The sequence below is a fragment of the Rhinopithecus roxellana genome, chromosome 4 (genome assembly GCF_007565055.1).
Source record: "Rhinopithecus roxellana isolate Shanxi Qingling chromosome 4, ASM756505v1, whole genome shotgun sequence".
NCBI lineage: Eukaryota > Metazoa > Chordata > Mammalia > Primates > Cercopithecidae > Rhinopithecus > Rhinopithecus roxellana.
Window position 1 is genome coordinate 130,339,538 of NC_044552.1, and position 7,814 is coordinate 130,347,351.

The window sequence follows — 7,814 nt, forward strand, 5'->3', positions numbered from 1 at the left end:
TGTTACAATTCATGCCTTCTCCTGGGATGATTGTAATTGCTTAGTTTTGAAATTACGTGTTTTGGTTTATTCATACATGCAAGAGTAAGAGTCATGCAAAATATTGATCATATTAAGTAGGGTGGAGGATAATGTTTTTAGGTTGAAAACTTTTTTTTCCTGTAGATAAATGAGCTGTATGTGATGGAAAACTGACTTCTTGGACCAGTTTTACTTAAAGCAAATACAATAGGTTTGGAATTACGTATTTAAAAGCATGGCATTGGTCCATGTGACATGTTGGGTATCTTGTTTACATTTTACCAGACTTTATTTTTATTTATGTTTTAAATTTATGAGCCTGTCCTTTGTTCATAAGGTACTTAGATGGTTTAAGATGTAGACTTCTTATATAAAGATGTTGCTGTTGTTTTTTCCAAAGTAATGATGATCATCAGCCCATTTTTCTATTTAGTCTTATGAATAGAATTATGAGTACACTCTATTACATTATTACTTGTAAATGGATTGCTTTCTTGTTCTTTTTCTTAATTGGAGCTTTAAATAAATATGGAACTTGGAACAAAAAGAAAAAAAATCTGAATCTAGAAATAGTAATATAACAATGTTGATTTTTTTTAGTATTGACAAATGTACCATGGTAATGTAAAATGTTATCTCTGGGGAAACTGAGTGACAGGCATACAGAAACTATCAGTTATATTTCTGCAGCTTTTTTGTAAATCTACAACTATTCTAAAATAAAACTTTTTTAAAAACCAGTTTTTTTTCAAATCTCCAAATATTTGGACAGTAAGCAATACCATTACAAATATCCCATGGCTGAAATAAAAAATCACAAGGGGTATTAGAAAATATTAGAATTAAATGATAATCGCAACATTTTTAAATTTGTGGAATTTACCCCTTTACTTAGAAGTCTGGATCTGTAAATGCTTAATTAGAAAAGAATGAAGGTCAAAAATCAATGATCTACCCTTCTTCAAGCAGCCAAAAATATAAGAACAAATTAAACCCAAAGTAACTAGAAAGAAGGAAGCAATAAAAAGTGGAAATCAATGACATAGAAAATAGACAAAAGAGAAACATCAACCAAGCCAGAAATCGTTTCTTTGAAAAGTTAAACAAAATGAATAATCTCCTAGCAATACCATTCAAGAAAAAAAGGAAAATACAAGCCATTAATATTAGGAATGAAAGAGGGAACACGATTATAGAGCCTATAGACACTAAAGGACAATAAAGAAATACATAAAGAAATGTATGCCAGTAAATTTGTATGCCAGTAGATTAAATTATTTGACAAATACAAATTAACAAAACTAATACAAGAAGAAATAGAAAGTCTGAAAAACCCTGTATCTGTTCAGGAAAATGAATTCATAGTTAAAATCCTCCCCACAAAGATAACTTCAACCTCAGATGTGTTTACCGGTGAATTTCATCAAACATTTAAGGACGAAATATCACCAGTCATACACAGTCTTTTCAGAATATAGAGAAGAGAACATTTCTCAACCTGTTTTACGAAACCAGCATGTCCCTTACACCAAAATCAGACAAATATATTACAAAAAAAAAGAAAACTGCAGAGCAATATTCCTCATAAGAATAAATGCAAAAATCCTTAACAAAATACTAGCAAATTCATAAATCACAGAAATAAGAATATAACATGATCAGGTAGGATTTTTCCCCAGGAACGCAAGGTTGATTTAACATTGGAAAATTAATAGATCAATGTAATTCACTACGTTAACAAAAAAAGGGGAAGCATATAAATATCTTAATTGTTGCAGATGAAGCATTTGCCAAATTCAACACCTATTCATCATAAAACACACAGCATATTAAAAATATAAGGAAACTTCCTCATTTTGATTTTTGAGGAAAGATCTAAAACCCTAAAAGTGTCAACACACTTAATGACAAAAGCTTAAGTCATGCTAAGATTGGGAAGAAGGCACAATGTCCACTGCACACCATTTTTATTCAATATTGCACTGGAAGTCTTAGTGCAATGAAGCAAGACCATGAAACAAACATAAAGGATCAAGGCTTTCCACACTAACTAGAGAGGCATCCATACGGTCCGGTTCTATATTCCCTTCATAACTTAAAGGGAAACTCACATGATGTCCAGAGCCCTTGATGTCCTTCAAATGAAGAAGTATGTCCTCAACTGTCTTGCAGCAGTAACTGACTTACATTGCACCAATCTTGACTTCCAAATGCAACAGTACATCTACAAAAGGAAAAATGATGCTTCTACATCACAAATCTGAAGAGGACCTGGTAGAAGCATCATGCTATTGTTGCCATTGAATACCCTGCCAATTTCAATGTCATATCGTCCAGGAATGCTGGCCAGCAGGCTGTGCTGAAGTTGCTGCTGCCACTGGAGTCACTCCTATTGCTGGCCAGTTTACTCCTGAACCTTCACTAACCAGCTGTAGGCAGCCTTCCAAGAACTGCATCTTCTGGTGGTTACTGGCCCCAGGGCTGACCACCAGCTGCTCACAGAGTCTTATGTTCACCCACCTATCAACCATTGCTCTGTTTGACAGATTCTCTTCTGCACTGTGTGGACATTGCAATCCCATGTAACGACAGGGGCTCTCACTCACTGGGTCTGATGTGGTGGAGGCTGACCCAGGAAGGTCTACACATGCGTGGCACTATCTCCCATAAGCACTCATGGGAAGAGGTCATGCCTGATATTTGCTTCTACAGAGATCCTGAGCACATTGAAAAGGAAGAGCAGGCTGCCACTGAAAAAGCTGCGGCCAAGGATGAATTTCAGGGTGAATGGACTGCTCCACCTCGTGAGTGCACCACTACTCAGGCTGACTGGTCTAAAGACGTAGGCACAGAGGGCACCTGCACGTCTTTAGACATGCAGGTCCCTACTCAGACTGAAGCATTCAGCCTGCCATGGAAGACTGGTCTGCAGCTCTCACTGCTCAGGCTACTGAATGGGTAGGAACAACCACTGAGTGTTCCTAAGCTGTTCTTTCACAGACTCTTAAGGAAAATAGAAATAAGGTTGATGGAAAATAAACATTAGTTTTGAAATAAATAAGAATGACTCAAAAGAAGATGTGATTATTTATATAGGAAAATCTCAATCAATATAGTAAACAAAAAAAACCTAGTTATTTTAGCAAAGTCACAGAATATAAGATGTAGCAAAGTCACAGAATATAAGATGCAAAATTGAGTTGTATGTCTACAGAGTAGCAATGATTGGAAGTCAGCATTGAAAATATCATATATAGTGACATCAAAAAATTATCAAAAACTTTAACAAAAAATGTATAAGACTGCTACACTAAAAATTATAAAACCGTACTGAGGGAAATTAAAGACTGAAATAAATAATAAGACATACCACATCCCTGATTGAGAGGCTTCAATATTGCTAAGATGTCAGTTCTCCCCAAATTAATCTACAGATTCACTGCCATTTTAATTAAGATCCCAGTAGACTTTGAAAAAAAAAAAAAAAAAAAACAGAAACAGAAAAACTGATTCAAAAATTTTCATGAGAACACAAACAACCTAGAATTTAGCCAGGAAAACAAAATCTTTTTTAAAAAAAATCAAAGTTGGAGGAGTAACACTACTTGATTTTGAGACTTACTCTATTAGCAATAATCGCGCCACGGATAGACCTCATTGGTTATGATACTGCCACTGCACAAAGCTAATTTTGAGACTTACTCTAAGGTTATAGTAATAAACACAGAGTAGAACTGGCATAAGAAGAGACACATTGAGCAGTCAAAAGAATAGAGAGTTCAGAAACAGATATGCAATCATTTGATTTTCAACATTGGCCATGAAAAATTCAATGGGGAAAAATGTTTTCAAAAATTGTCCTGGAATAACTGTAGGTCTATATGGAAAATAAAGAAACTTGACATCTACCTCAGAGTATATACAAAAATTAATTTGAGAAAGACCATAGACCTAAACATAAAAGCTAACACTTTAAGCTTCCGAAAGAAAACACAGGGGAAGGGAGGAGAGAGAAGAAGAGAGGATGGGAGGGGTAGGGGAAGGGGAAGGGGAAGGGAATAAGTACCTTGCCCAGAGAATGCTGAATGCTGAGTTAGGAAAAGGTTTCTTAGGATACCATAAAAGAAAAAAGATAAATTGGTTTTCATCAGAATTTAAAACTTCTACTCATCAAAAAATGAATGGGTCAGCCTCAGACTGGGATAAAATAGTGTGTGGGGGCAGAGTCTATATAGATCTACATATTATAGAATATATATATATATTTTTTTCTTCCACTCAATAATAAAAAGATAACCCAATTTTTAAATGGCCAAAACACTTGCAAGATTTATACGTATCCAAAAAGCACTTGAAAAAGTACTAACATCATTAGTCATCAGTGAAATGCTAAATAAATCACAATGGGATTCCATTTCACACCCATCAACACAATTAAAATTTAAAAAGTGACAACATCAAACGTAATTGAGGTTGTGGAGCAACTGGAACTCTTATACATTACTAATGAGTATATGAAATCATACAACCACTTTGAAAAACTCTCTATTTCCTATAAAGTTATAGATAAGCCCACCCTATGGCCCAACAATTCAACTCTAGGTATACAGAAACCTAAGAGAAATAAACAATGTATGTCCACAAAAAGCCTTATAGATGAATGTCATAACAGCTTTATATATAATAGAGAAAAAATATGGACAACCCAATGTCCATCAACAGGAAAATGCATAGACAAATTGAATGTTCATACAGTGGATACTACTCAGCAATGAAAAGGAAAGTACTGACACATGCAACAATGCAGATGAATCTTTAAAACATTACACTGAGTTAAAGAAGCCTTGCTCAAAAGTGTACCTACCTTATAATTCTATGTGTATGAAGCACAAGAACAGGCAAAACTAGTCTCTGGTGATAGAAAGGTGCCTGGGAGGCCCCAAGCAGTGGCTCATGCCTGTAATCCCAGTACTCTGAGAGGCAGAAGAAAGCAGATCACTTGAGGCCAGGAGTTTGAGACCAGGCTGGGCAACATAGTGAAATCCCTTCTCTACAAAAAATACAAAAATGACCCAGGCGTGGTGGTGCATGCCTGTAGTCCCAGCTACAGAGGCACGAGATTGGCTTGAGCCTGGGAGGCCGAGGTTGCAGTGAGCGCTGAGATGGAGCCACTCACTCCAGTCTGGGCAACAGAGATGGATGCAGGTTGTGGGGGAAGGTGCCTGGGTGGGATAGCAGGGGGCAGGGGGCAGGGGGCAGTGGGTAGAAGACCAACTGGGCATGGGGAAACATTATCCAATGATGGCAATGAGGGTCCTAGTGTGTGCACATTTTTCAGTTTCACTGAACCATACAACTAAGATCCGTGCGTTTTACTGTGAATATTGATTATACATCCATTTTAAATGACAGACAGTGACAAAGAGGCACGAGTTAGAAAGAAGCAGGGAGAGAAGAAGGAAGGAAGCAAGGAGTATGTAAGGAAAGAAGGGAGAGAGGGAGATGAAGGAAGGGAGGGAAAGAGGAGGAGAATGGGGGCAGAGAAGAGAGGGTGGAAGGGGTAGAGGAGGAGAGGGAAAAAGGTACCTTGCCCAGAGAGTGCCAATTGCTGAGTTTGCTGCACTCATTTTGCTTGGAAGAGCCAAAATCAGCAGGGGTGTGCACTCTCATCTATCTCCGTGAGTTCCTGTGTAGATTATGTGATCTGGCAGAGTGGATCTGAAAATCTTCCACTGAATCTTATGAAGTTGCTCTGTTTAAGCAGTTCTTTCCTTTTCCTTTACCGTTTTCTTTGTTCTCTTTTCCTCTTTTCTGTTTCCCCCTTCCTCTCCTCTTCATTCCTTCTTCCTCTCTCTGTCCTTTTTAGTAGTGGATGAGGAAAATGATTTGCATATTTATTCAATGGCATGGAAAATTTTCTACTACATATTTTTAGGTGAGTTGGCAGACTACCAAAAAACCAATGTAGTGTAATGACATTTATAAAAAGGTACATAAATACAGGTGCGGTGGTTCATGCCTGTAATCCCAGCACTTTGGGAGGCCAAAACGGGCAGATCACCTGAGGTGAGGAGTTTAAGACCAGCCTGTCCAGCATGGTGAAACCCCATCTCTACTAAAAATACAAAAATTAGCCAGACGCATAGTACATGCCTGTAGTCCCAGCTACTCGGGAGGCTGAGGCTGGAGAATTGCTTGAACCCAAAAGGCAGAGGTTGCAGTGAGCCAAGACTGTGCCACTGCGCTCCAGCCTGGGCGACAGAGCAAGACTCCGTCTCAAAAACAAAAACAAAAACAAACAAGCAAACAAACAAAAAAATATAAATACATAGAGAAGTGCCTACCAAAGTATTAAGAGTGGTTGCCTATGGGCATTTGGGGCTCAAAACCATTGTTACAGTAGAATCTTGCTAACCCACTGATCTTTATTTCCTCTAGAATCCTGTGGACTGGTCATGCTGCAAACTCCCTGCAAGAGGCCTCCAGAGAGCACCAGCCCTGCTGCTCCCTCAAGTTCCCTGGGATTTTTACTAAGAATCACTTGTGTCTGGTCTCAAACATGTTTATGCCATTTGTATTTGCTACTGTAATTTTGTATTTTAATAAAATATGTAATCAAAATAATGAGTGGCAAAAGTTTCTATAGGAACTAAGGATGAATACTTTGCAAATACTTGATAAAGACGTGTTGTTAAAAAATGAATACTGTCTGATTAGGTATATATAATAGGCCATTCTTGCATTGCTATAAGAAATATCTGAGACTGGGTAATTTATAAAGAAAAGAGGTTTAATTGGCTCACGATTCTGCAAACTGTACAGGAAGCATGGTGCTGGCATCTGTTTGGCTTCTGGGGAGACCTCAGGTAGCTTACAATTATGGCAGAAGGTGAAGGAGGGGCAGGCATCCCACGTGGTGAGAGGGAGTGTAGGGGAGAGGGAGAGAAAGAGAGAGAGTGCAAGAGAGAAAGTATGAACACATTTCTAAACAATCAGATTCCCTGAGCACTCACTCATACCAATAAGACATGATGGATCTGCCCCCATTACCCAAACACCTCCCACCAGGCCCTGCCTCCAACACTGGGATCACAATTCAACATGATTCACGGGGACATATATTCAAACCATATCAGTATAGTTCTCCCTCTTTCTACCTCTTTTTTTTTTTTTTTTTTTTTTTGAGACAGTCTTACTCTGTTGCCCAGGCTGGAGTGCAGCGGTGTGATCTCGGTGCCCACTGCAACCTCTGCCTCCTGGGCTCAAGCAATTCTCCTGCTTCAGCCTCCAGAATAGCTGGGACTACAGGCTCACACCACCACACCTGGCTAATTTTTGTATTTTAGTAGAGACAGGGTTTCACCAAGTTGGCCAGGCTGATCTCAAACTCCTGACCTAACTCGATCTGCCCATCTCGGCCTCCCAAAGTGCTGGGATTACAGGCATGAGCCACCGCACCCAGCCTCTATCACTCTTTTTAAAGCAAAAAAACAGTTGTCCCTCCTTTTCCCGGGGTTAGATATTTGCCATCAAAATTTAGTTACAGCTTTAAACGAATACACACACACACAAACACACACACATACAAACACAGTAGGGAGCAGTGAAAAATATCTTATTTTAAGTATTCCTTAGGTATAGCTTTATAGTAGTAATTATGGCTAATATAACAACTCTTATAAATACCTTTATTTATCATTTTTCCCTTTCTAGAACAGCTGACTTCATTTGCTAAATCTCATATCACCATACCTCCCAAACTGAGCCTTCAGTACAACCTCCTAGACTTGTAT

At 38.3% G+C, this 7,814-nt stretch overlaps 1 pseudogene; it reads right to left on the reverse strand.

The window, feature by feature from the left end:
- Positions 1–3,577: 3,577 nt before the first annotated feature.
- Positions 3,578–3,708, reverse strand: LOC115897065 (annotated as a pseudogene).
- Between the last annotated feature and the right edge of the window lie 4,106 nt (positions 3,709–7,814).